At 47.6% G+C, this 27,216-nt stretch overlaps 1 protein-coding gene across 2 annotated transcripts in view; it reads right to left on the minus strand.

Annotated features, from left to right (window-relative positions):
* Window positions 1–27,216, minus strand: part of sgk1 (serum/glucocorticoid regulated kinase 1) — a 100,900-nt gene that overhangs the window by 52,135 nt on the left and 21,549 nt on the right. The window lies entirely within an intron of this gene.

The raw sequence follows: 27,216 nt of genomic DNA on the forward strand, positions 1-27,216 counted from the left end.
CAAGCCTGGACTTGCAGAGGCCTACCGACTGAACTGGCTTGGGACAATTCACACCTCTTTAACCTGGAGTTACCTCTCTCTCTGCATCTTTGATGATTTGATTGCCTGCAGGTGCTCGCATTCCGGGGCATCTCTGACTGTGTCTATATAAACATTTCTGGAACAAGCCTTTCCATTCACCTGAAGAAGGAGCCGTGCTCCGAAAGCTCGTGTTTGAAACAAACCTGTTGGACTTTAACCTGGTGTTGTAAGACTTCTTACTGTGCTCACCCCAGTCCAACGCCGGCATCTCCACATCATGACTTTCCGTGTGGTGTTTGCACTTTCTCCCTGAGTCTGGGTGGGTTTTATCCCCACAACCCAAAGATGTGCAGGGTAGGGGGATTGGCCATCTGAAATTGACCCTAAATTGGAAAAACGAATTTGGGTACTCTAAAGTTATAAAAAAAAACTTGATGCTGTCATAAAATGGAAAAAATTTTTTTTTTTTTTTTTTTTAAATTTAGAGTACCCAATTATTTTTTCCAATTAAGGGGCAATTTAGCGTGGCCAATCCACCTATCCTGCACATCTTTTGGGTTGTGGGGGTGAAACCCACGCAGACACGGGGAGAATGTGCAAACTCCTCACGGACAGTGACCCAGAGCCGGGATTCGAACCCGGGTCCTCAGCGCCGTAGGCAGCAATGCTAACCACCGTGCCACCGTGCTGCCCATAAAATGGAAAAATTAATCAACTAAATGTGTTAAAGCGTCAGTGACACCTAAGGATGAATGTGGAGATGGTTCTTTAAACATGTTACAGAGATAAAACAAAGATGACAATTTAACTATTAACACTTCAGGCATTGTTTAAAGATTTTCAAAGGGCTGTAGATACTACCTTCCCGAACAGTGTATTTTGCCTGCCTATGAGTTCCAATATTAACACCTTTTTTTAACAATTTTGTGGAAAATTCTTACTGTGGGTCCATCTCCCTACCCATGTCCTTTTCATGGCCTTATCCGTTCTGTGATCTGATTTAATTTAAGGACATACTCCAGATAGCTCTACAAATTAGTTGGAAGGTTTAAATTTTGAGGGCACAGATTCAAGTATTGAATCATCTTCTTATACTACATATTGAATACTGCTGTATCTGTTTATGAGAAGCTTTACAGATAACCAGAATGAATAATGACACAAACTTGTGTTCTGCTAACTCACATAGAAAGAGAAAGAGGAACCGATCTCAGTCAGCCAACAGTTAGAAAACTATCGTTAATCTGGGTCATGGAGCAGAACAACATTTAGACCTAGTGTGATTCTTGTCATCATGTAAATGTGTCCACACTGATTTGCCTGCCAGGGTTGGCACTGTAAAATCCATTAGGGAATAGCTCCATTCCGTTTTGGAAATGTATTATTTCATGGGATGTGAGTGTTGCTGGTTAGGCCAGCCCTCAATGCTCATCCCTAATTGCCCGTGAGAAGGTGATGGTGAACTGCCTTCTTGATCAGCTGCAGTCTATGTGGTGTAGGTGCATCCACAATGCCGTTAGGCTGGGGGTTCCAGGATTTTGACTCCGTGACAGTGAAGGAACAGTGATATAGTTTCAAGTCAGGATCGTATTGGGCTTGGAAGGGAATTTGCAGGTAGTGGTGTTCCCATGCATCAACTCCCCACGTCCTTCTAGATGGTAGAAGTCACGGATTTGGAAGGTTCTGTCGAAGTATCCTTGGTGAGTTGCTGCAGTGGGTCTTGCATTTGGTACACTCTGCTGCCACTATCGGTGGTAGACGGAGTGAGTGTTTAAGTGGTGGTGGGGTGCCAATCAAGTGGGCTACTTTGTCCTGGATGGTGTTGACCTTCATGGATGTTGTCAAAGCTGCACTTATCCAGGCGAGTGGGTGAATCTTATGATTGAGGGAAGGACATGATGAAGCAACTGAGGATGCTGATGAGGAAGCCATGGAGCAAAGTCTTGATGTTTCAGTTACTGATGCCCAATGACTTTCAGGGACAACTCCAGACAATGGGGGGAGGGGGCACTCTCTTTGACACTCATTAACTCCAATTTTGCTAGGTTTCTTTTGTTGCTGTATTTACTTTAATACTGCTTTGATATTGAAGGCAGCTATTCTCATCTCTCTTGTGGCATTCACCTCCTATATCCATCTCTGGATTAGGTGTGGAACCAGTTTCTCAATGCATCATCAATGAGTAGCATCTGCTTAGGGGCAGCACGGTGGCGCAGTGGATTAGCCCTGATGCCTCACGGCGCCGAAGTCCCAGGTTCGATCCCGGCTCTGGGTCACTGTCCGTGTGGCGTTTGCACATTCTCCCCGTGTCTGCGTGGGTCTCACCCCCACATGTGCAGGCTAGGTCGATTAGCCACGCTAACTTTCCCCTTAATTGGAAAAAAATGAATTGGGTACTCTTAAAAAAAAAAATTTTTTTTAAATGAGTAGCATCTGCTTGAAGACATATTTAAAATTAATTTGCATGCCATTTTATTGGGGTCTTTAACCTGTTTAAAATAAATAGGTTACTGCCTCAGTTAAAACAACAGTCAAAGGAACTTCAAATGAACCCTTTGAGAGTTTATGCATTGATATTAACAGAACGCAAAACTCGATTCTAATGCCTTCACCCAGCAACAGGGAGTGCACGGGGGGGGGGAGGTTAAAATCCTTGCAGTGACACGATTAATCCATGTTTCCTGCCGATTTCTGGCCTGTCAGTGAGGCTCTTACACTAGGGTAAGTGCAAAAGTTGGAGCCCAATAATGTTACTGAGGGCAGATGATGCAATTCAAACACCCACAGCTGCACCCAGTGCTGGTCACATGAAGGAGCAGGACCAAAAGAGGGCCTGCAAAGGTTCCCTTTCTGGGGTCCAGAATAATATTCTTGCTCCACAAGAAATCTTTGGTTGGGAGCAAGGATAGGCGATTGGTGTTGGGTTTCCCCTTCCCTGACAGGTATCATTTACTGCCCCCCTCCACCATTTCCCATCTCACCATCCCTTACCTGACTGCGGGACTGATGTGTGAGGAGAGATTGAATTGGTTAGGCGTGTATTCGCTGGAGTTCAGATAGGCTAATGAGTTGGATGAATGGCAGAGCAAGGTGAAAGGGCTGAATGGCTTCCTCCTGCTCCTATTTTCTATGTTTCTATGACAGGTAGTATTCTGCAGCTCAAAGACAATTCTTGTCTGACTCTCTCACTGGTCTGATATAATGGATTCCAGTTTCAGATGGCAGTCAGGACTGTTATATTTAAATGTGTTCCAAAAGTTAATACCTCCGGCCTCACATTGGTGAGTTATACTCAGCCAAAACCCACATTTATCCCTCACCCCTAGTAGCTGGGACTATAGCGCTCAGTTCAAAGAAACTCGGTTCAAGGTTATTTATGAATAGTAAGAATTTCATTTGCACCGTGTTTTGTCTTTATTAATTCCATGCTGCTCAGCTTTCCCAGGCCCAAGATTATGGTGTTACCGTACTTGATTTTAATACATGTTCGAAATTCCGTGTTTTGTTTCTCTCTCCTTGTGTTAATACTATTCTTTTCTTCTATTTAGGGAAAATAGTTCATTTTTTGGAATATTTCTAATGTTGCCTGGCTCAGTTTGTCTCTTTGTTTGGATCTGAACTAACACCAGTCCATTAAACTCAGGTCTGAACAAAGTGTTCCCCAACTGGCAGTGTATGAAGCTAAACTGGCCTCAGCTCCTTAAAGCTAAAACCCAGATGTAAGTTACATTTATTACAGTAGGATTCAACATTATAAGTGAAAATGTGGCTGAGCTCCAAGTGTTTTTCTCCCTTTGACTCCAATCCAATGTGAACCTGAAGAACTCAACAGACAGGGCTGGGGGGAATGGGCAGCAGAGTGACAGATGCAGTTTAATGCAGAGTTACATGAAGTAATTCATTTTGTTAGAAAAAATGGAGAGAGGCAATATAAAGAGTACATTCTAAAGGGAGTACAAGAACACAAAGACCTGGTGGTATAAGTGCACAAATCATTGAAAATGGCAGGGCAGGTTGAAGATGTGGTTAAAAAGACATGCAGGAATCTAGGCTTTATAAATAATAATAATCTATATTAGTGTCACAAGTGGGCTTACATTAACACTGCAATGAAGTTACTGTGACAAGCCCCTAGTCGCTACATTCCGGCGCCTGTTCGGGTACATTGAGGGAGAATTCAGAATGTCCAATTCACCTAACAGCACGGCTTTCGGGACTTGTGGGAGGAAACTGGAGCACCCGGAGGAAACCCAAGCAGACATAGGGAGAACGTGCAGACTCTGCACAGGCAGTGACCTAAGTCGGGAATTGAAACCGGGTCCCTGCCACTGTGAAAAAACAGTGCTAACCACTGTGCTAGTGTACCACCCATGAAGGCAGAGAGTGCAAAAGCAACTAAGTTATGATGAACCTTTATAAAACTCTGGTTCAGTGTCACCTGCAGTACTTTGTCCAATTCTGGCACTGCACGTTTGGAAGGATGTGAAGGCTTAGATGGTGCAGAATAGATTTACAAGAATTGTTGCACTTTTTTTTCTTTTAAAAAAAATTTTGGCTACCCAATTATTTTATCCAATTAAGGGGCTAATTTAGCGTGGCCAATCCACCTATCCTGCACATCATTTGGGTTGTGGGGGTGAAACCCACGCAGACACGGGGAGAATGTGCAAACTCCTCACGGACAGTGACCCAGGGCCGGGATCGAACCCAGGTCCTCAGCGGCATAGGCAGTAATGCCAACCATTGTGCCACCATGCTGCCCTGAGAATTGTTGCACTTTTGAGGGATTTCAGTTGCGTGAATAGATTGGAGAAACTGCAATTGATCGCTTGAGGGAAGAAGAAATTGAGAGGAGATTTGGTTGAGGTGTTCAAAACCATGAGAGGACATGACAGAGTAGAGTGGAAGGAAATGCTCCCATTGACAGTAGGGCCTATAATCAGAGGACATCAATTTCAGGCAATTGGCAACAGAACCCAAGATGACATGAAAAAGAACCTTTCCACACAGTGAATGGTTAGGATCTGGAATGCATAGCCTGAGAGGGAGAGAGGAGAAGATTCGGTTAAGGCTTTCAAATGGGAACTGAATTGCAGGACTGTGGGGCAAGGGCTGGAGCATGGAATTAGCTGAGTTACTCTTCCAGAGAGCCATCACAGACTCGACAGGCCATATGACCTCCTTTTCTGCCATAACCATTCTTAAATTCTATGGTGATATCACCATTTAGCATCAATCCAGGTGGAGTAATTTACTGCATCCAAATAACACTTGACTTTCAACAAACAATGGCCTAATAACCTAAGTGCAGATATGCAGTACACAGGGTAAACTCCCTATGCTGCATTCAAAATTGGTCCTTGGATGTCATTGTCAAATGTAGAAGCTGGAATATATGTGACACCCATAGGATTCCCATAGGATTCAGGAAGACCCCGTGTCCAGCAGGAAAAAATGTTGTGTTAAAATAAGCCTTGGGTGGGAATGGAGAGGAACTGGACATGCACAAACTAATTTCGGCTGAATGGGGGGAACTAAAATTAGTCTGATAATTCTGATTTTATATACCATTTGGTTCATTTACAGATACTTTTGTCTTTTCACTATCCATTTACAGAGGAACAACACACTGCAGTAAAACCTACTGTAAGGGCTGAGTACATTGTTCATATAGAAGATCTTGAATATAAAGCAAATGGAGACAGATGAAATATGTATGCCTCAATGAGTCATCACTCATTGCACGTTGCCAGCTTTTTCATGCCTCACAGGGGCTGGTTTAGCTCACTGGGCTAAATCGCTGGCTTTTAAAGCAGACCAAGCAGGCCAGCAGCACGGTTCGATTCTCGTACCAGCCTCCCCGGACAGGCGCCGGAATGTGGCGACTAGGGGCTTTTCACAATAACTTCATTGAAGCCTACTCGTGACAATAAGCGATTTTCATTTCATTTCATGTTTCAGATTCTGTGCAGAGAGAAATCTGACTCCAATTAAAATGAATAAAAACTAAATTAATGGATCAATGATTTGTACTAGACATCATCCTCACCAATCTGCTTGCTGCAGATGCATCTGTCCATGACATCTGCACAGAATTTACAGTGCAGAGTGACCACTGCACAGTCCTTCTGGAGACATAGTCTGTTCTTCACATTGCAGATACCCTCCATCATGTTCAGTGGCACTACCACCGTGCTAAATGGGATAAACTTTGAACAGATCTAGCAACTCAAGACTGGGCATCCATGAGGTGCTGTGGGCCATCAGCAGCGGCAAAATTGTACTTAACCGCAGTCTGCAACCTTATGGCCAGCATATTCCACACTCTACCATTACCACCAATCCAGGGGGTCAACTCTGGTTCAACGAAGAGCGCAGGAGAGCATGCCACGAGCAACACCAGGCATACCAAAATATGAGGTGTCAACCTGGCAAAGCTACAATACAGAACTACTTGTGTGCCAAACAGCATAAGCAGCAAGTAATTGTCAGAGCTGGGTAATTCCACAATGAACGCATCAGACCATATCCAGCCGTGAATGTTGGTGGCCAATTAAACAACTCAACTTAGGCAGCACGGTAGCACAAGTGGATAGCACTGAGGCTTCACAGCGCCAGGGTCCCAGGGTCCCAGGTTCAATTCCCTGCAGGGTCACTGTCTGTGCGAGTCTGCATGTTCGCCTCGTGTCTGCGTGGGTTTCCTCCGGGTGCTCCGGTTTCCTCCCACAGTCCAAAGAAGTGCAGGTTAGGTGGATTGGCCGTGATAAATTACCCTCCATGACCAAAAAGGTTAGGAGGGGTTATTGGGTTACAGGGATAGGGTGGAAGTGAGCGCTTAAGTGGGTTGGTGCAGACGCGATGGGCTGAATGGCCTCCTTCTGCACTGTATGTTCTATATTCACTGGAGGAGGAGGCTCCACAAATATGCCATCCTCAATGACGGAGGAGTCCAGCACACCTATGCAAATGACAAGGCCCTAGCCAAGCTACTCCAGTACAGCTATAACACTGGCATCTACCTGGCAATGTGGAAAATTGCCCAGGTGTGTCCTGTACACACAAAACAGGACAAATTCAATCCAGCCAATCACCACCCCATCAGTCTATTGTCCATCATCAGCAAAGTCACGGAAGCAGTCATCAACAGTGCTATCAAGCGGCACTTACCCAGCAATAACCGGCTCACGGATGCTCAGCTGGGTACTGCCAAGCTCACTCAGCTCCTCACCTCATTACAACCTTGGTTCAAATAAAGAGCTGCATTGACATCAAAGTCAAAGCTCTAGTAAAATTGGAGTCAATGGGAATTAGGGAAAATGCCCCCGCTGGTTGGAGTCATACCTGGCACAAAGGAGGATAGTTGTGGTGATTGGTGGTCAATCATCTCAGCTCCATCCAGGACATCATTGCAGGAGTTTCTCAGGGTAGTGCACTAAGCCAAACCATCTTCAGTGCTTCATCAAAGACCTCCCATCCTTCATAATGTCAGAGGTGCGGATGTTCGCAGGTGACTGCACAATATTCAGCACCATTTGCGACTCCTCAGATAATGACGCAGTCCACATCCAAATGCAGAAAGACCTGAACAATATCCAAGCTTGGGCTGACAACTGGCAAGTTACATTCGCGCCACACAAGTGCCGGACAATGACCATCGCCCACAAGAAAGCATCTAACCATCATCTCTTGACATTCAATGACATTACCATCACTGAATTCCCCCACAATCAACAATCTGGGAGTTACCATTGATCAGAAACTGAACTGGACGAGACATATTAATACTGTGACTGCCAGAGACGGTCAAACGGCTAGCAACCCTATAGCAAGTGACTCACCTCTTGACTCCCCAAATCCTGTCCACCATCTACAATGCAAAAGTCAGGAGTGTAATGGAATACTCTCCACTTGCCTGGATGAGTGCATCTACAACAACACTCAAGAAACTCAGCACCATCCATAAAAAAGCAGCCCGCTTGATTGCGCCTCCTTCCATAAACATTCAAACTCTCCACCATCGACAAACAGTGGCAGCCGTCTGTACTATCTACAAGACATACTGCAGTAACTCACCAAGATTCCTTAGACAACACCTTCCAAACCTACCATTACCATCTAGAAGGACACAGGCAGCACATACCTGGGAACCACACTACTTGGAGGTTGCCTTCCAAGTCACTCACCACCTTGACTTGGAAATATATCACCGTTCCTTCACTGTTGCTGGGGCAAAATCCTGGAACTCCCTCCCTAACAGCACTGTGGGTGTGCTTACACCTCAGGGGCTGCAGCAGTTCAAGAAGGCAACTCACCACCACCTTCTGAGGGCACCGAGGGATGGACAATAAATGCTGACCTAACCAGCGACGCCCACATACCGTTCATGAATTTTCAAAAGTGTCTTAATATCAGCAACAGTGCAGAGTATGAGAGTCTTGCCCCAATGTGAAGAAGAAAGAAGGTGAGTGACACCTTCAGGGACAGAGCTTGTCAGGGCAGGACTGTAGTGAGATGGGGCGTTTGTCCAAAATTGAGTCTGCGCCTGGTGCCGAATTAGACACCATGCTCCTGTTTCTCGCTGGTGGCGATAAGACCATAAAACATAGGAGCAGAAATAGGCCACTCAGCCCATCGAGTCTGCTCCCCCATTTTATCATGGCTGATATTTTTCTCATCCCCATTCTACTGCCTTCTCCCAATAATCCTGGATCCCTTATTAATCAAGAACATATCTACCTCTGTCTTAAAGACACTCAGTGATTTGGCCTCTACAGCCTTTTGCAGCAAAGTGTTCCACTGATTCACCACCCACTGGCTGAAGAAATACCTCCTCATCTCTGTTTTAAATGTTTGTCCCTTTAGTCTGAGATGGTGTCCTCATGTTCTAGTTTTTCCTACAAGTGGAAACATCCTCTCCACATCCACTCTACCCAGGCCTCACAGTATCCGGTAAGTTTCAATAAGATTCTATCTCATCCTTCTAAACTCCAACAAGTACAGACCCAGAGTCCTCAACCATTCCTCATATGACAAGTTCTTCATTCCAGGGATCATTCTTCTGAACCTCCTCTGGACCCTTTCCAAGGCCAGGACATCCTTCCTTAGATACGGGGCCCAAAACTGCTCACAATATTCCAAATGGGGTCTGACCAGAGCCTTATACAGCCTCAGATGTACATCCCTGGTCTTGCATTGTAGCCCTCGTGACATGAATGCTAACATTGCATTTGCCGTCTTAACTGCTGACTGAACCTGCACCTTAACCTTAAGAGAATCATGAACAAGGACTCCCAGTCCCTTTGTCCTTCCGATTTCCGAAGCATTTCCCCATTTAGAAAATAGTCAATGCCTAAATTCCTCCTTCCAAGGTGTGTAACCTCACACTTTTCCACATAGTCTTTCATTTGCCACTTCATGGCCCACTCTCCTAGCTTGTCCAAATCCTTCTGCAGCCCACTTGTTTCCTCAATACTACCTGTCCCTCTACAGATCTTTGTATCATCTGCAAACTTAGCAACAGTGCCTTCAGTTCCTTCTTCCAGATCATTAATGTATGCTGTGCAAAGGTGTGGTTTCAGCACAGACCCCTGAGGCACACCACTAGTCACTGGCTGCCATCCTGAAAAAGACCCCTTTATCCCCAATCTCTGCCTTCTGCCAGTCAGCCAATCCTCTATCCATGCCAGGATCTTACCCTTAACACCATGGGCTCTTAACTTATTTAACAGTCTCCAAAGCGGCACCTTGTCAAAGGCCTTCTGGAAATCTAAATCAATTATGTTGACTGATTCTTCTTTGTCTAACTTCCTTGTTACCTCCTATAAAAAGTCAAACAGATTTGTCAGGCACGACCTCCCTTTGACAAAGCTGTGCTGACTCAGTCCTATGTTACCATGCACTTCCAAGTACTCTGTGATCTCATCTTTAATAACGGACTGTAAAATCTTACCAATGACCGAAGTCAGGCTAACCGGCCTATAATTTTTTAACGATGTTCGTGCCTTGCGTTGGCAGCAGCTACAAAACCAGCATCTGCATTAATTTAAATGCAATTAGTGTGTTTAACCCACTACGCCAGGTGCTGCCACTCCTCAGCACACTCATCAGAAGCACCGTCCCACTGCAGGGGAACAGCAGAGCTCACCCCAAATAAAGGGCACATGCACTGTGGCTTTTGGCAGAGACCTCACCAGTGACACTATCAGTTAGCCCACTTCACAGGACCATCAGCTGTCTCCAAGTCCTGTCTCTCCACTGTCTTCGTGCTCCCATCCACCCGGACAGGTTGTTACAAATGTTGGTAGCCTGTCTTATCCTGCCCCCGGACAGGTTGCCACAACTTGGTAGCCTGTCTTATCCTGCCCCCGGACAGGTTGCCACAACTTGGTAGCCTGTCTTATCCTGCCCCCGGACAGGTTGCCACAACTTGGTAGCCTGTCTTATCCTGCCCCCGGACAGGTTGCCACAACTTGGTAGCCTGTCTCATCCTGCCCCCGGACAGGTTGTTACAAATGTTGGTAGCCTGTCTCTCTCTCACTGCTCTGGTAAACGCAGTCCTCGCAGACCCAGCACATCCAACACATCATGGTACCAGTGCGTGATGTTACAGTTTGATGGACCTACCCTGAGATAATCTGCCTTTGACCAGCGATCAGCCATCCGGTAGTGTGGACAGCGTCCGCCCTCCCCCGCTGCTCCGCATCACCGGCAACCTCGGTGCCAACTGGAAGATATTTAAGCAGAAGTTTCTGCTGTACCTCAAAGCCACCGACCTTGAAGCCGCCTTAGGTGCCAGAAAGATTGCTCTCTTTCTCTTCACGGCCGGGGACCACGCCATCCACATTTAAAACACCCTCACATTTGCTGAAGGTGAGGACAAGTCCAAGTTCAGAACAGTTCAAATTCGACAGCCACTGTGACATCGAAGGCAACGAAAGTTTTGAATGCTACGCCTTTCAACAGCATCTGCAGGGTAAGGATGAACCTTTTCAATCTTTCCTAACCCATCTTCGCATCCTCGCGCAATCCTGCAATTACGGCTCCACATCCGAGTCAATGATCCGCGACCAGTTCGTTTTCAGAGTGCACTCGGATCCCCTATGCCAGCAGCTCCTTAAGGTGAAACAGCTCACCCTCGCTATAGCCATCGAGACCTGCGTTCTGCATGAGCTCGCCACTAACTGATACTCGCACATTCAAGCGGCAGAGACGGCGCAGCAAGGCCCCCACCATGCGGAGCGGGTGCAGGCCGTAAAACAGCTCCAGGGCCTAAACCTGGATAAGGGCAGCCATTTCGAGCGCTTTTCCCAGGCTCCCGCGCATGTGCGCTTCGACCGAGGGGACGGAGAGACCAAAGACCGAACTGCGCAGGCGCGCACAACATACGACCGCACCGCGTATGCGCGGTGGCGCACTGAGCGTTCTGACATCACGACGTGCAACAACTGTGGCTCCTCCCCCTAAAAGCGACAATGTCCCGCGAAATCTCGATGCTGTCTTCAGTGTGGCAAGCTTGGCCACTGCGCAGGTCTGCGCAGGTCTGCTCAAACACCTGCCTCCCGTGGCTCCCAGCAGCAGGAACGTCCGGACCGTACAACAACCGGTCACAGATTCCAACTCCGACATGGTTCCAGACCCTGATACCGAGGATCTCAAATCCCCATTCTGGGTGGACATCATCACCAAGCATACGATGCTTCAACAAAAAAAGGCCAAGCCCTTCCCAGTGATGAACATTGATCCGGACGATTAGTGATGTGCCACCCTTACGGTCAACAAATCTCGCATCCGATTCAGGCAGGACTCCGACGCTTCAGCCAACCTCATTTCACAGTCTGACCTGGACAGCCTCCACGTTAAGCTGACCATCCTACCATCCGCCTGCCAACTTCTTGACTACAATGGCAATGCCACTGCTGCCAGTGGCCCACGGCAGCTTGTGGTATCACACCGTTCCTTAAAGGCCACCCTGCACTTCGAGATTGTAGGCACGCTGAGGCATCAGCATCGCCGGACGACAACTTTCAGACACAACTGAAAAACATCATTACTCGATGCCACAGCGTATTCAAGGGCATGGGCACATTGCCATACACGTACAAAATTATTTTAAAACCAAATGCCACGCCTGTGGTTCACGCACCCCGTTGGGTGCCGGCACCCCTTGAGGACCGCCTCAAGCAGCAGCTGCAGGACCTCCAGGACCAGGGCGTCATCTCTAAGGTAACGGAACCCACCAACTGGGTCAGCTCCATGGTGTGTGTTAAGAAACCATCAGGAGAACTACGCATTTGCATCGATCCCAAAGATCTGAACTGTAACATCATGAGGGAACACTACACTATCCCAAAGCGCGAAGAAGTCACCAGCGAGATGGCTCGCGCCAAATTTTTCACAAAGTTGTACACCTCCAAGGGTTTCTGGCAGATACAACTTGACACATCCAGTCGGAAGCTCTGCATCTTTAACACCCCATTTGGCCGGTATTGTTACAACCGGATGCCGTTTGCATTACCTCAGCCTCGGAGGTGTTCCACCGAATAATGGAGCAAATGATAGAGGGCATTGAGGGGGTGCGGGTATACGTAGACGACATCATTGTCTGGTCCACCACCCCGCAGGAACACATTGATCGACTCCAACGCGTCTTCCGGAGAATCCATGAGCATGGCCTCCACCTCAACAGAGCCAAATGCTCCTTTGGTCAACCAGAATTCGCCGCCCACCACAGAGACTGAATTTATGAACTGACTGAATTCATGAACTGATTGTTTCATTACCTTGGTTCTTCGTTCACTCGTTTGTACATACTGTTATTTATATCCCATGTTTTGTTACATACACTCTATCTGCACTAGACACCTTCCTGTGTAAATATGTTAGGAATTTTGTACATAGCCAGGATCATGGTCATGTAAATATGCTCACATGCTCTCTATATAGTCAGGCACATTCACATCCAACACTATTTATTGCCATGTACACATTTTTTTTCATAAAGGGGGAGATGTCATAATATACACACAAGTATATGATGGTGCATAGACAGACAGTGACTGACACATTGAATGACCAATCAACACACAGAACACAGTAGCCAATCACCAGACAGGACACGGCCACTATAAAGCCAGAGGGCACTAGTTTTCCCGCTCTCTTGGGATGCAGCCTCTGAGACAGCCAGAGCCCGTGATCAGCAACACGAACATCTAGCATGTGCTAGCAGTATAGTCTGGTCAGGTTAGCCTCAGGTCTCCAGTCAACTTAACATAGTGTCAACCCACAGTGCAAGTATATTTAACAGCTCATAGTTAAATAAAATAGAGGTGTACTTCTACAAGTGTTGGTAGCCTGTCTCAGTCACTGCTATGGTAAACGCAGTCCTCACAGACCCAGCATACCCAACACATCAACAGGTGATGAGGATAGAGGCTCCCCACAGCACAGGCCCGGTGCCACTCATTGATGGGGACATGGATACAGTGTGGAAGGCATCAGGGAGAATGGATGGGGGGTAGGGGTAAGCTTGGGGGGACCTGTGGAGCATGCAGCTGAAGTGCAACTCAGCGACACAATGTAGTCAGTTGGATCTGGTTGGTCTGGGGAATACTCCTCTTTCCCACATGCCCTCTCTTTTCCACCCCTGCAGAGAATGTATTTGAAATGAAAAAATGAAATGAAAATTGCTTATTGTCACAAGTAGGCTTCAAATGAAGTTACTGTGAAAAGCCCCTAGTCGCCACATTCCGGTGCCTGTTTGGGGAGGCCGGTACGGGAATTGAACCGGGCTGCTGGCCTGCCTTGGTCTGCTTTCAAAACCAGCGATTTAGCCCTGTGCTAAGCCAGCCCCTATTTTGTAGTACAGCCAGCAATACTCGCTATCTACTTGACGGTCGTTGCGGACGCACGGAGGCTGGAGGTGGAGGGCCTGCTCAGGGAGGACCCTGCACAAGAGGAACCTGCCCCAAAAGAGCAGGGGCCAACAGGGGAGGCTCCAGTGATGGCCGTCCAACAGGCCGAGGAGGAGGTGTGAAGGATACGCCACATCAGACCACGCGTATACAGTCAGTGCCTGTCCTTCGAGGAGATGGCGGACTGCCTGTGCCGCCAAAGACTTCAACTAACCAGGGAGACCATGCACCACCTATGCCAGACAATGGCGCCCCTGGCACCATGTTGGCCGTCAAGGTGACGGTCACCCTGAACCTTTATGCCTCTGGGTCTTTCCAGGAGCTGAGCGGGGATCTGTCTGGGATCTCGCAGACATCCATGCACAGGTGCATCTATGCTGTGTCAGATGCCCGATGCGCATGGGAAGCAGACTACTGGGCCAAGCCCATCAGGATGCCAGGACAGCAGAATTTGCAGCCATCGCTGGCATGCCGCAGGTCCAGAGGGTGATCAATGGAACACTCGTTCCCCACCGAACACCGGCTCATCATCGGGGTGCTCACCATCAATCGGAAGGATTTCCACTTCCTGAATGTGCAGTTGGTGTGCGACCACCAGACAGCATGCACGGCTTATACACCCTGGTGAACTTGTCGGTTCCCGGCACCTTCAGCTCTCTTGGGTGGGGGGTTGGCTCTTGGGTAACGAGGGTTACCCGCTGTGGTCTTGACGAGCTCTGGCGCTCCTTATCATTTGACAAAGTCTGACTCCTGCCTTCAGAATCACCTTCCACTGTCTGCCCATATGATCCCTGTATGTGTGCTGGCCATTCCATCCCGTGGGCCCATATATTCATATATGCTTTGGGGTGGGGAGTGTTGGGGGGTGGGGAGTGTGGGGGGGGGGGGGGGGGAGGTGCAGCTATGGAGATAGTGATACTCAATGGGTCAGCTTTCCAGCTGTCCTACATGGTGGCCTCACACTTTTGGCCCCGTTACCTGCCGCCTCTGTGGGTGACTCCGTGGAACGTTCATTTGTCCTGGGGCCTCTGCTCTGTGCCATCTCCAACACCCACACCTCACAGCACCAACCTCCACACCCCGGTACACCCTCTGCACCCAACCCATGAAATGAAAATCACTTATTGTCACGAGTAGGCTTCAATTAAGTTACTGTGGAAAGCCCTTAGTCGCTGGCCTGCCTTGATCTGCTTTAAAAGCCAGCCATTTAGCCCAGTGCTAAACCAGCCCCAGGACCCCACACCCCTCAGGCAGCGTATTGAGACAGGTCAGAATGTTGGTGAAAAGGTGTTTAATTGTGACTATTTCCATTATTGTGCCCTGACCCCTTCCTCTAACCTATGTGTTGCACCTGTGCCAATGTAACTGCTATCTAACTTCCTTATTTTACTTGGCCTACCACTCCTAGTTGCGATTCCAGGCAGCACATCAGATCTGGAGGCGGCCTGATGCATACCTTGCTCTTTCAGCTGAGATGCCTTTGGCGGCCGTACTCTGGAAGGCCTGGATCTGGATGGGCCCGGTGTCACAGGTGAGGAGCAGCCACCTTGTTCTGCCTGTTGCCCACCAGATACACCAGTGTCAGGTGACGGGGGAGGGGGGTGAGGGGGGGGGGGGGGGGTGGAATTCACAAGTGCTGAGATGTTCCAGCACCTCCCCTTCAGGAAAGACTGGCACAGGCCCCGTCACACCCTCTGTTGAGGTGCTCGATGGCTCCCAAGCTACTCCCTGGGATGGAATTGAGGCCGAAGTGAGTTCCAGAGGCTCAACCTTCATTTGGTGCTGCCAGTCCTGGAGTCCCTCTCTGGTCTCAACCAGGGTCTCGATGACCTCAACCATGGAGCACAGAGACTGGGCCACATCCCTCAGCGAGTTAGTTCAATTCAGTTCCGGTGTCAACACTTAGCCTCTCAAATAGAGAACTTCGCCCAAAGGATTATCTAAATTTACAGAAGATAGAAGCACAGAAACAAGACACTTTGCCTGAACCAGTCCATGCTGGCATTTATGCGGCATCCGAGATTTCTCCTGTCTTTCTCCATCTAATTATATCAATATAACCCACTATTCCCTTCCCCTTGTATGCTTGTCTAAACTCCCCTCCAATGCTTAAAAACTATTCACCTCAGTCTCTCATAATTTTAGCGAGCTCCATATTTTCACCACTCTCCATTGCTCAGATGGTAACACCCGAACCTTTAAGCCCCAAGGTCCAGGTTTCAAGTCTTATTCCAGGGCGTGAGTACTGAAATCAAGGCTGATACTCCAGTGCAATACTAGGCTGTGGGATACTCCAGTGCAGTACTACGCTGTGGGATACTCCAGTGCAGTACTACGCTGTGGGATACTCCAGTGCAGTACTACGCTGTGTGATACACCAGTGCTGTACTACGCTGTGGGATACTCCAGTGCAGTACTACGCTGTGTGATACACCAGTGCTGTACTACGCTGTGGGATACTCCAGTGCAGTACTACGCTGTGGGATACTCCAGTGCAATACTAGGCTGTGGGATACTCCAGTGCAGTACTACACTGTGGGATACTCCAGTGCAGTACTAGGCAGTGGGATACTCCAGTGCAGTACTACGCTGTGGGATACTCCAGTGCAGTACTAGGTAGTGGGATACTCCAGTGCAGTACTACGCTGTGGGATACTCCAGTGCAGTACTAGGCTGTGGGATACTCCAGTGCAATACTAGGCTGTGGGATACTCCAGTGCAATACTAGACTGTGGGATACTCCAGTGCAGTACTACGCTGTGGGATACTCCAGTGCAATACTACGCTGTGGGATACTCCAGTGCAGTACTAGGCTGTGGGATACTCCAGTGCAATACTAGGCTGTGGGATACTCCAGTGCAGTACTACGCTGTGGGATACTCCAGTGCAGTACTACGCTGTGGGATACTCCAGTGCAATACTACGCTGTGGGATACTCCAGTGCAATACTAGGCTGTGGGATACTCCAGTGCAATACTAGGCTGTGGGATACTCCAGTGCAGTACTACGCTGTGGGATACTCCAGTGCAGTACTACGCTGTGGGATACTCCAGTGCAGTACTACGCTGTGTGATACACCAGTGCAGTACTACACTGTTGGATACTCCAGTGCAGTACTACGCTGTGGGATACTCCAGTGCAGTACTACGCTGTTAGATACTCCAATGTAGTACTATGCTGTGGGATACTCCAGTGCAGTACTACACTGTGGGATACTCCAGTGCAGTACTACACTGTGGGATACTCCAGTGCAGTACTACACTGTGGGATACTCCAGTGCAGTACTATGCTGTGGGATACTCCAGTGCCATACTAGACTGTGGGATACTCCAGGGCAGTACTACGCTGTGGGATATTCCAGTGCAGTACTAGGCTGTGGGATACTCCAGGGCAGTACTACGCTGTGGGATACACCAATGCAGTACTATGCTGTGGTATACTCGAGTGCAGTACTAGACTGTGGTATACTCCAGTGCAGTACTAAGCTGTTGGATACTCCAGTGCAACACTATGCTGTTGGATACTCCATGCAGCACTACACTGTGGGATACTCCAGTGCAGTACTATGCTGTTGGATACTCCAGTGCAGTACTACGCTGTTGGATACTCCAGTGCAGTACTACGCTGTTAGATACTCAGGTGCAGTACTACGCTGTTGGATACTCCAGTGCAGTACTACGCTGTTGGATACTCCAGTGAAGTACTTTGCTGTGGGATACTCCAACGCAGTACTATGCTGTGGGACACTCCAATGCAGTACTATGCTGTGGGATTCACCAATGCAGTATTATACTGTGGGATTTACCAGTGCAGTACCATGCTGTTAAATACTCAAATGCAGTCTTATGCTGTGGGATACTCTGGTGCAACACTACACTGTTGGATACTCCAATGCAGTACAGCGCTGTGGGATCCTCCAGTGCCTAACTACGCTGTTGGATACTGCAGTGCAGTACTACGCTGTTGGATACTGCAGTGCAGTACTACGCTGTGGGATACTCCAGTGCAGCACTACGCTGTTGATTACACCCATGCCACACTACGCTGTTGGATACTCCAGTGCAACACCACGCTGTTGGATACTCCAGTGCAGTACTACGCTGTTGGATACTCCAGTGAAGTAACATGCTGTTGGATACTCCAGTGCAGTACTACGCTGTTGGATACTCCAGTGCAGTACTACGCTGTTGGATACACCAGTGCAGCACCACTCTGTTGGATACTCCAGTGCAGTACTACGCTGTTGGATACTCCAGTGCAGTACTACGCTGTTGTATACTCCAGTGCAACACTACGCTGTTGGATACTCCAGTGCAGTACTACACTGTTGGATACTCAGGTGCAGTACTATGCTGTTGGATACTCCATGCAACACTACACTGTTGGATACTCAGGTGCAGTACTATGCTGTTGGATACTCCATGCAGCACTACGCTGTTAGATACTCCAGTGCAGCACTACGCTGTTGGATACTCCAGTGCAGTACTACACTGTGGGATACTCCAGTGCAGTACTACACTGTGGGATACTCCAGTGCAGCCCCACACTGTTTGATACTCCAGTGCAGCACCACACTGTGGGATACTCCAGTGCAGTACTACGCTGTTGGATACTCCATGCTGCACTACGCTGTTGGATACTCCAGTGCAGCACTACGCTGTTGAATATTCCAGTGCAGTACTACGCTGTTGGATACTCCAGTGCAGCACTACGCTGTTGAATATTCCAGTGCAGTACTATGCTGTTGGATACTCCAGTGCAGTACTATGCTGTGGGATACTCCAGTGCAGTATTACGCTATGGGATACTCCAGTGTTGTACCAGCACTACGCTGTTGGATACTCCAGTGCAGCACCACACTGTTGGATACTCCAGTGCAGCACCACACTGTTGGATACTCCAGTGCAGCACCACACTGTTGGATACTCCAGTGCAGCACCACACTGTTGGATACTCCAGTGCAGCACCACACTGTTGGATACTCCAGTGCAGCACCACACTGTTTGATACTCCAGTGCAGCACCACACTGTTGGATACTCCAGTGCAGCACTATGCTGTTGGATACTCCAGTGCAGTACTACACTGTGGGATACTCCAGTGCAGTACTACACTGTGGGATACTCCAGTGCAGTACTACACTGTGGGATACTCCAGTGCAGCACCACACTGTTTGATACTCCAGTGCAGCACCACACTGTGGGATACTCCAGTGCAGTACTACGCTGTTGGATACTCCATGCTGCACTACGCTGTTGGATACTCCAGTGCAGCACTACGCTGTTGAATATTCCAGTGCAGTACTACGCTGTTGAATACTCCAGTGCAGCAGTATGCTGTGGGATACTCCAGTGCAGTATTACGCTATGGGATACTCCAGTGTTGTACCAGCACTACGCTGTTGGATACTCCAGTGCAGTACCATGCTGTTAAATACTCAAATGCAGTCTTATGCTGTGGGATACTCTGGTGCAACACTACACTGTTGGATACTCCAATGCAGTACAGCGCTGTGGGATCCTCCAGTGCCTAACTACGCTGTTGGATACTGCAGTGCAGTACTACGCTGTTGGATACTGCAGTGCAGTACTACGCTGTGGGATACTCCAGTGCAGCACTACGCTGTTGATTACACCCATGCCACACTACGCTGTTGGATACTCCAGTGCAACACCACGCTGTTGGATACTCCAGTGCAGTACTACGCTGTTGGATACTCCAGTGAAGTAACATGCTGTTGGATACTCCAGTGCAGTACTACGCTGTTGGATACTCCAGTGCAGTACTACGCTGTTGGATACACCAGTGCAGCACCACTCTGTTGGATACTCCAGTGCAGTACTACGCTGTTGGATACTCCAGTGCAGTACTACGCTGTTGTATACTCCAGTGCAACACTACGCTGTTGGATACTCCAGTGCAGTACTACACTGTTGGATACTCAGGTGCAGTACTATGCTGTTGGATACTCCATGCAACACTACACTGTTGGATACTCAGGTGCAGTACTATGCTGTTGGATACTCCATGCAGCACTACGCTGTTAGATACTCCAGTGCAGCACTACGCTGTTGGATACTCCAGTGCAGTACTACACTGTGGGATACTCCAGTGCAGTACTACACTGTGGGATACTCCAGTGCAGCACCACACTGTTTGATACTCCAGTGCAGCACCACACTGTGGGATACTCCAGTGCAGTACTACGCTGTTGGATACTCCATGCTGCACTACGCTGTTGGATACTCCAGTGCAGCACTACGCTGTTGAATATTCCAGTGCAGTACTACGCTGTTGGATACTCCAGTGCAGCACTACGCTGTTGAATATTCCAGTGCAGTACTATGCTGTTGGATACTCCAGTGCAGTACTATGCTGTGGGATACTCCAGTGCAGTATTACGCTATGGGATACTCCAGTGTTGTACCAGCACTACGCTGTTGGATACTCCAGTGCAGTACTACGCTGTTGGATACTCCAGTGCAGTACTATGCTGTGGGATACTCCAGTGCAGTATTACGCTATGGGATACTCCAGTGTTGTACCAGCACTACGCTGTTGGATACTCCAGTGCAGCACTACGCTGTATGATACTCCAGTGCAGCACCACACTGTTGGATACTCCAGTGCAGCACCACACTGTTGGATACTCCAGTGCAGCACCACACTGTTGGATACTCCAGTGCAGCACCACGCTGTTGGATACTCCAGTGCAGCACCACACTGTTTGATACTCCAGTGCAGCACCACACTGTTGGATACTCCAGTGCAGCACTACGCTGTTGGATACTCCAGTGCAGTACTACACTGTGGGATACTCCAGTGCAGTACTACACTGTGGGATACTCCAGTGCAGTACTACACTGTGGGATACTCCAGTGCAGCACCACACTGTTTGATACTCCAGTGCAGCACCACACTGTGGGATACTCCAGTGCAGTACTACGCTGTTGGATACTCCATGTTGCACTACGCTGTTGGATACTCCAGTGCAGCACTACGCTGTTGAATATTCCAGTGCAGTACTACGCTGTTGAATACTCCAGTGCAGCAGTATGCTGTGGGATACTCCAGTGCAGTATTACGCTATGGGATACTCCAGTGTTGTACCAGCACTACGCTGTTGGATACTCCAGTGCAGTACTATGCTGTGGGATACTCCAGTGCAGTATTACGCTATGGGATACTCCAGTGTTGTACCAGCACTACGCTGTTGGATACTCCAGTGCAGCACCACACTGTTGGATACTCCAGTGCAGCACCACACTGTTGGATACTCCAGTGCAGCACCACGCTGTTGCAGGCACAGGGCAGGATTCCCCAGTCCCACCAGTTGGCAGGATCTTTCAGGGCTGCCAAAGTTACCCGGGATTTGAATGGCTCACCTCATCCGCCACAGGGAATCCATTACAGTGGAGTTGGAAAGTCTCAGCGACTGTCTTTTGGATAAAATATTAACTGAGGCCCAATCTGCTTGCTTGAGCAAAGTAAAAAAATCCCATGGCACTGTAAGAAGAGAAGGGTGTTCTTCCTGGTGTCCTAGCCAATACTTATCCCTCAATTAACATCGCAAATTAAAGCTATCTTGTCATTATGACATTGTTGTTTATCGGAGTTGTTTGTGTGTCGATTGGCCATCATGTCTCCTACATTAGCGCAATGACTACACTTCAAAAATACTTCACGGGCTGTGCTGAGCTTCAAAACATCAAAACGTGAAAAGTGTTATAAGAATGGAAGCGTTTTTTTCTGGGTCAAGTTGTTTTTTTTTCTATAATCCCCTTCTGATTTGTTTTGGTAACTATCTAATACTGATGTCCTCTAGTTTTGCATTTCCCCACAAGTGAATTATGGGGCAGGATTGTTGAAAATGTTTGGGTAAGAACAGAGGCAAACAAGTACACAATTCAGCACAATTGGTACCAGTGCCGGTTCCACATGATCATTCTGTCCCTGTGCCTTTTAGAATGAGTGTGGTTAGGGATGGATTGGTTGCCTGCTGAAGGTTATTGAGGCCCTGTTTCTATTCCCAGCTTCTGCCACTCTGAATAACTACCCTTTACGTATCCTCTCTGCTTTCTGTCTAGAAGCTGGTAATCCATTGTGCTATTTGTTCCCTGGCTCCACATTCTCTGGCTTTATTCATCAGTCTATTATGTGGCGTCCAATTGAATGCTTCTTCTTGGAAATCTAGATATATTGCATCTACTACATTACCCAAATCAGCTAAAAAAAATAAATAGAGAGAAATTAGAATATGAGAGAAAACTAGCAAGAAATATAAAACAGACAGTGAAAGCTATAAATATATTAAAAGAAAGAGCAATTGGTCCCTTATAGCCAAGATTGTCGAATTAACAATGGGAAACAAGGAAATGGCAGATACTTTGAAGAAGTATTTTGTGTCTGCCCTCACAGAAGAAGGCACAATAAACATCCCAAGAATAGTAGAAAATCAGGAGGCAAAAGGGAGAGAGGAACTTAAAACAATCACTATCACTAGGGGGAAACTAATGTGACTAAAGGCTGACAAGCCCCCGCGACTTCATGGTCTGCATCCTTGGGCTTTCAAGGAAGTGGCTGCAGAGATAGTGGATGAATTGGTTGTAATTTTCCAAAATTCCCTAGATTCTGGAAACAGCGCAGCAGATGGAAACCAAAAAAATGAAGGGAGACAAAGCAGGAAACTATAGGCCAGTTAGACTAATGTCTGTCATAGGGAGAAATGCTTGAATCCATTCAAAAGAAGATAGTAGCTGGGCAATTAGCAAATTACAATGTAATCAGGAAGAGTCAACATAGTTTTGTGAAACAAAAATTGTGATTGACAATTTTTTAAAGAGGTCTTTGAGGAAGTAATAAACAGGCTGGGGTGGAACTGGGAAATAAGGTGAGCAGTTCAAAAGTCCATTGACTTGGCAGGGATGGAAGGTCCCTCAGGTGGGAGGGGCTGTGAAATTACACCTGTAGTATATTGGGGTTTCCAAAAGGCATTCAATAAAAAGCATAAGAGTCACAGTGTTGGGGAAACATATCCTCATGAATAACGCTTTAGCTCAGAAGAAGAGTATTACAGATTCGAAACATTAATTCTGTCTCTCTCTCTCTCCCCATAGATGCTGCAAGCCATGCTGCGTTCTTCCCGCATTTTCTGTTTTTATTTCCGGCAGCCTTTTGTTATATCACAAATAGGGAACTGACTAAATAAAGGAAACAGACGGCCAGGATAAATGGGTCATTTTCAGGTTGACAAACTGGAATGAGTGCAATACTGCAGGGATCACTGCTGGGGTCTTAACTATTTATGATCTATGCTCATTATTTGGAAGAAGGCCCAATCTATATTGTAGCTGAATTTGCTGATGATACGAAGATAGGTAGGAAAGCAAGTTGTGAGGAGGATACAAAGAATCCACAAAGAGATGTAGGGAGATTGTGTGGGGAGCAAATTAGCAGATAGAGTATAATGTGGAAAGATACGATTATCCAATTTGGCAGGACGGTTAAAAAACCCAGGATATTCCGATAAAGACTGCAGAATGCTGCAGTCCAGAGAGATCTGGGAGTCCTTGTGTATGAATCACAAAACGTTAGCATGCAGGTGCAGTAAATTAGGAAGGCAAATTGAATATTGGCATTTGGGATGGAGCATAAAAGTGGGGATATCTTGAAAAGCTGTACAGGGCATTGTGAGACTACACCTGGAATACTGTGTACATTTTTGGTCACCTTACTTAAGGAAGGATACGCTTGCATTGGAAGCAATTCAGAAGGAGTTCACTAGGTTGATTCCTTGGATGAATGGGTTGGTTCTCCACGCCTCCGTGATGCTCCAGCCCTCTGGGCCAGGATTCACTTGGCCACGGATTGGTGCAGGTATTTGCCAGCATGGCCCTGATGTGGTGGACCTCACGGTGGGCCAAGGCGGTAGGTATTTCATGCAGATGCCCCCAAAAGTCCAATAGAGGACCCCCCTTCCTCTGCATTGTAAATCCTACCCATCCCACTCCAAGCCCCCTGTCAGGTGCCCCTATCAGAGAGCCCTATCAAAGAGCCCGATCAGAGACCCCTATCAGAACCCCCCCCCCCCCCCCCCATCAGAGAGCCCCAAATCAGAGATCCCCCCATCAGGGACAGCTGCCCATATCACAGCCCCCCCATGTCAGAGCTTGCCCATATCACAGCCCCCCCATGTCAGAGCTCCCCCATATCAGAGACCACCTCCCATATCAGAGACCCCCCATATCAGATACCACCCAATATCAGAGACTGGCTTCCGTCGTCCGTTCCTTATACCTGCTGCCTCAGATAGGTGTGCAGAAAGCCAAAACCACATCACAAGGCTTTAACCCCGCTCAGATCATTTGATATGAGCTTTCTATTCTTACAGATAAATAGCTTTTATCAGGCTGTAATTGACAGGGTAACAGCTTCCTGACAGCCAGGGTTCTGGATTGTTTATTTTCACTTCCCTTCACACTTGAATGTATCTCATGTACCCTACTTTGAACCTAACCACAATGTTTATAGACATCTAGAAGTTAAGTGCTTTCACTTCCTCTTTTTCTCAGCAGAAAGTACTTAACTGCTTTTGATATGGTCAGACACTGTCAATCATAGCTGCAACCACAGGTTATAAGAAGACCCTGAAGAATGAGCCATGATCTGACAAACTAGGTGCTGGGGCATGGGACATGACTGGGTAAATTGAAATTGTCCAGTGAGTTAACCAAATAAAACAGAATTCCTTATAATTGTACTTTTGGTCATGAGGTGCGCATTAATATTTGTAACTTGTGTCTAAAACTGAAATGACAGGCTTTGATAGTGTTGTTATCAGACTATTAAATAACACTGTTGGACATCAGCGCTGGAGAATAATATTCTGTTGCCTTAGCATTATCCACCTTTTCCCCCCTTTATCTATTTCAATCTTTCTTTTTAAAAAAATAAATTTAGAGTACCCAATTCTTTTTTTTGCAATTAAGGGGCAATTTAGCATGACCAATCCACCTACCCTGCACATCTTTTTGGGTTGTGGAGGTCAGACCCATGCAGACACGGGAAGAATGTGCAAACTCCACAAAGACAGTGACCCGGAACCAGAAACGAACTTTGAACAAGTCCTTGGTGCCGTGAGGCAGCAGTGCTAACCACTGCGACACTGTGTTGCCCTTTTTCAATTGATAGTGGCATTTAAGGGGCATCTTGACAAATACACGAATAGGATGGTAACGGAGGGATACGGACCCAGGAAGTGTAGAAGATTTTAGTTTAGACGGCATGGTCAGCACAGGCTTGGAGGGCCGAAGGGCCTGTTCCTGTGCTGTACTTTTCTTTGTTTTTTTGTCCTTTGTTCTAATCCTTTCTTATTTTAACTGGTAAATGCTTTTTTAGATTCTCCATTCTATTGTGACAAGTTGTGCACACAAGAAATGAACAATCGTTCCTCTGGTGCTGGTGAAATCTGTCAAAAATACACAGAAGCTTTTTGCTGCTCACATTGGTAAATCCCAAGCAAAGCCCACTTTAGGATTCTCCAGCCTGCATCTGCATAATGAATTCTCAAATGACCATTTCCCTCTTTCCAAAGAATATTATACTTTATTAGCAGAGTTCGTTGGACATAAATCAAATTATTCTTGAGAGGCCCAGCCTAACTTCAGCATTTTAAATCATTGAAGTTGAAGTAAAACAAATGTGCCCATTCCTCAATGGTCAAAATCAATCTGATTTAATAGCCAGAGACATACCATTGGGACACAATGGTGGCCTATCGGATTAAATGTAATGGCAAATTAATATCTGAGAAAGAACATGGACCAGCTTGGAGGGGATTGACTTGCACCACTTTTCAACAGACAATCCCCGATTCCACATTCCTGATAATAGCCCAGTGTGGCTGTCCCCATTGATACACTTTTTTTAAATTAACTCAGAAGATGTGGGCAGCATAGTAGCACATGTGGCTAGCACTGTGGCTTCAGGGTCCCAGGTTCAATTCCCTGCTGGGTCACTGTCTATGCGGAGTCTGCACGTTCTCCGCATGTCTGTGTGGGTTTCCTCGGGTGCTCCGGTTTCCTCCTCCTGCAGTCCAAAGACATGCAGGTTAGGTAGATTGGCCAAAAAGGTTAGATGGGGTTATGGTGGAAGTGAGTCGGTGCAGACTCAATGGGCCAAATGGTTCCTTCTGCACTATATGAGCCAGAATTTATTGCCCTTGAACTGATTGGCTTGCTAGGGCATTGAGGTCACAAGCATGAGTGACCCAAATCAGTTTTTTTACAACCAATCAACAATGGTTTTATGGTCATCATTAGACTTTTAAGTACAGATCTTTATTGAAGTCAGATGTCACCATCTGCTTTGATGGGATTTGAACTTGGATCCCCAGAGCATTGCCCTGGATCTCTGGACTGCTATCCCTGTGATAATACCACTGCACCACAGCCTCCCCTGTGATGTTATGGTCAGAATTGAAATATGTGAAGAACTATCAGTTAATATATTCAGATGACCATTCTGTTAATGGTCTTTGGCAATCTGTTGAGCCTTGTTTGCTCGGACTATTACTTGAATTACATTTAAAAATATTTGGATAACATTTCCTTGTTTGCTTCAAGGTCAGATTAATGCTTTAGGGTAACTCTATCACCTCTGAGTCTGAAGGTTATGTTTTCTATAACCCTTCCAGAAATTCACCAGGCAAGGGTTAAATTTCTCTGAGGGTTCTCCAACTTGTCCTTTGTAACCTCAACAAAAGATCCTGGAAAAATGGCATTCATGGAAATTCACTCCCATAATCTGGGCCGATAGTTAAATGCCAATACTATAACGTTCAGTCATGGCTCAACTGGTGGTACTCTTCCCTTAGAGTGGTGAGGTTTGGGATCCAAGTCCCACTTCAGGGCTTCAGTACAAAAATTAAAGGTAACATCCCAGTGCAGCACTCTAGGAGCACTGCACTTTTGGAGGTGCCATCTTTCAGATGAGATGTTAAACCAATCAGGGCCGGCTCAAGGCACCGGCAACTCGGGCAGTTGCCCGGGGCGCCATGTGCCGGGGGCGCCAGAGACTCGGGTCCCGCGCATGCGCAGTTGGGCCGGTGCCAACCAGCGCATGCGCGGTGGCCGCCCTCCCCCAAGGCGCCCCCGCTCGGTCCGCCCCCCCCGGTCCGCCCCGCTCGGTCCGCCCCCCCGCTCAGTCCGCTCCCCCCCGCCCCCCCTCGGGTCCGCCCCCCCCTCGGGTCCGCCCTCCCCCGCCCCCCCTCGGGTCCGCCCTCCCCCG

Source organism: Scyliorhinus canicula, chromosome 6 (assembly GCF_902713615.1).
Source record: "Scyliorhinus canicula chromosome 6, sScyCan1.1, whole genome shotgun sequence".
Lineage (NCBI taxonomy): Eukaryota > Metazoa > Chordata > Chondrichthyes > Carcharhiniformes > Scyliorhinidae > Scyliorhinus > Scyliorhinus canicula.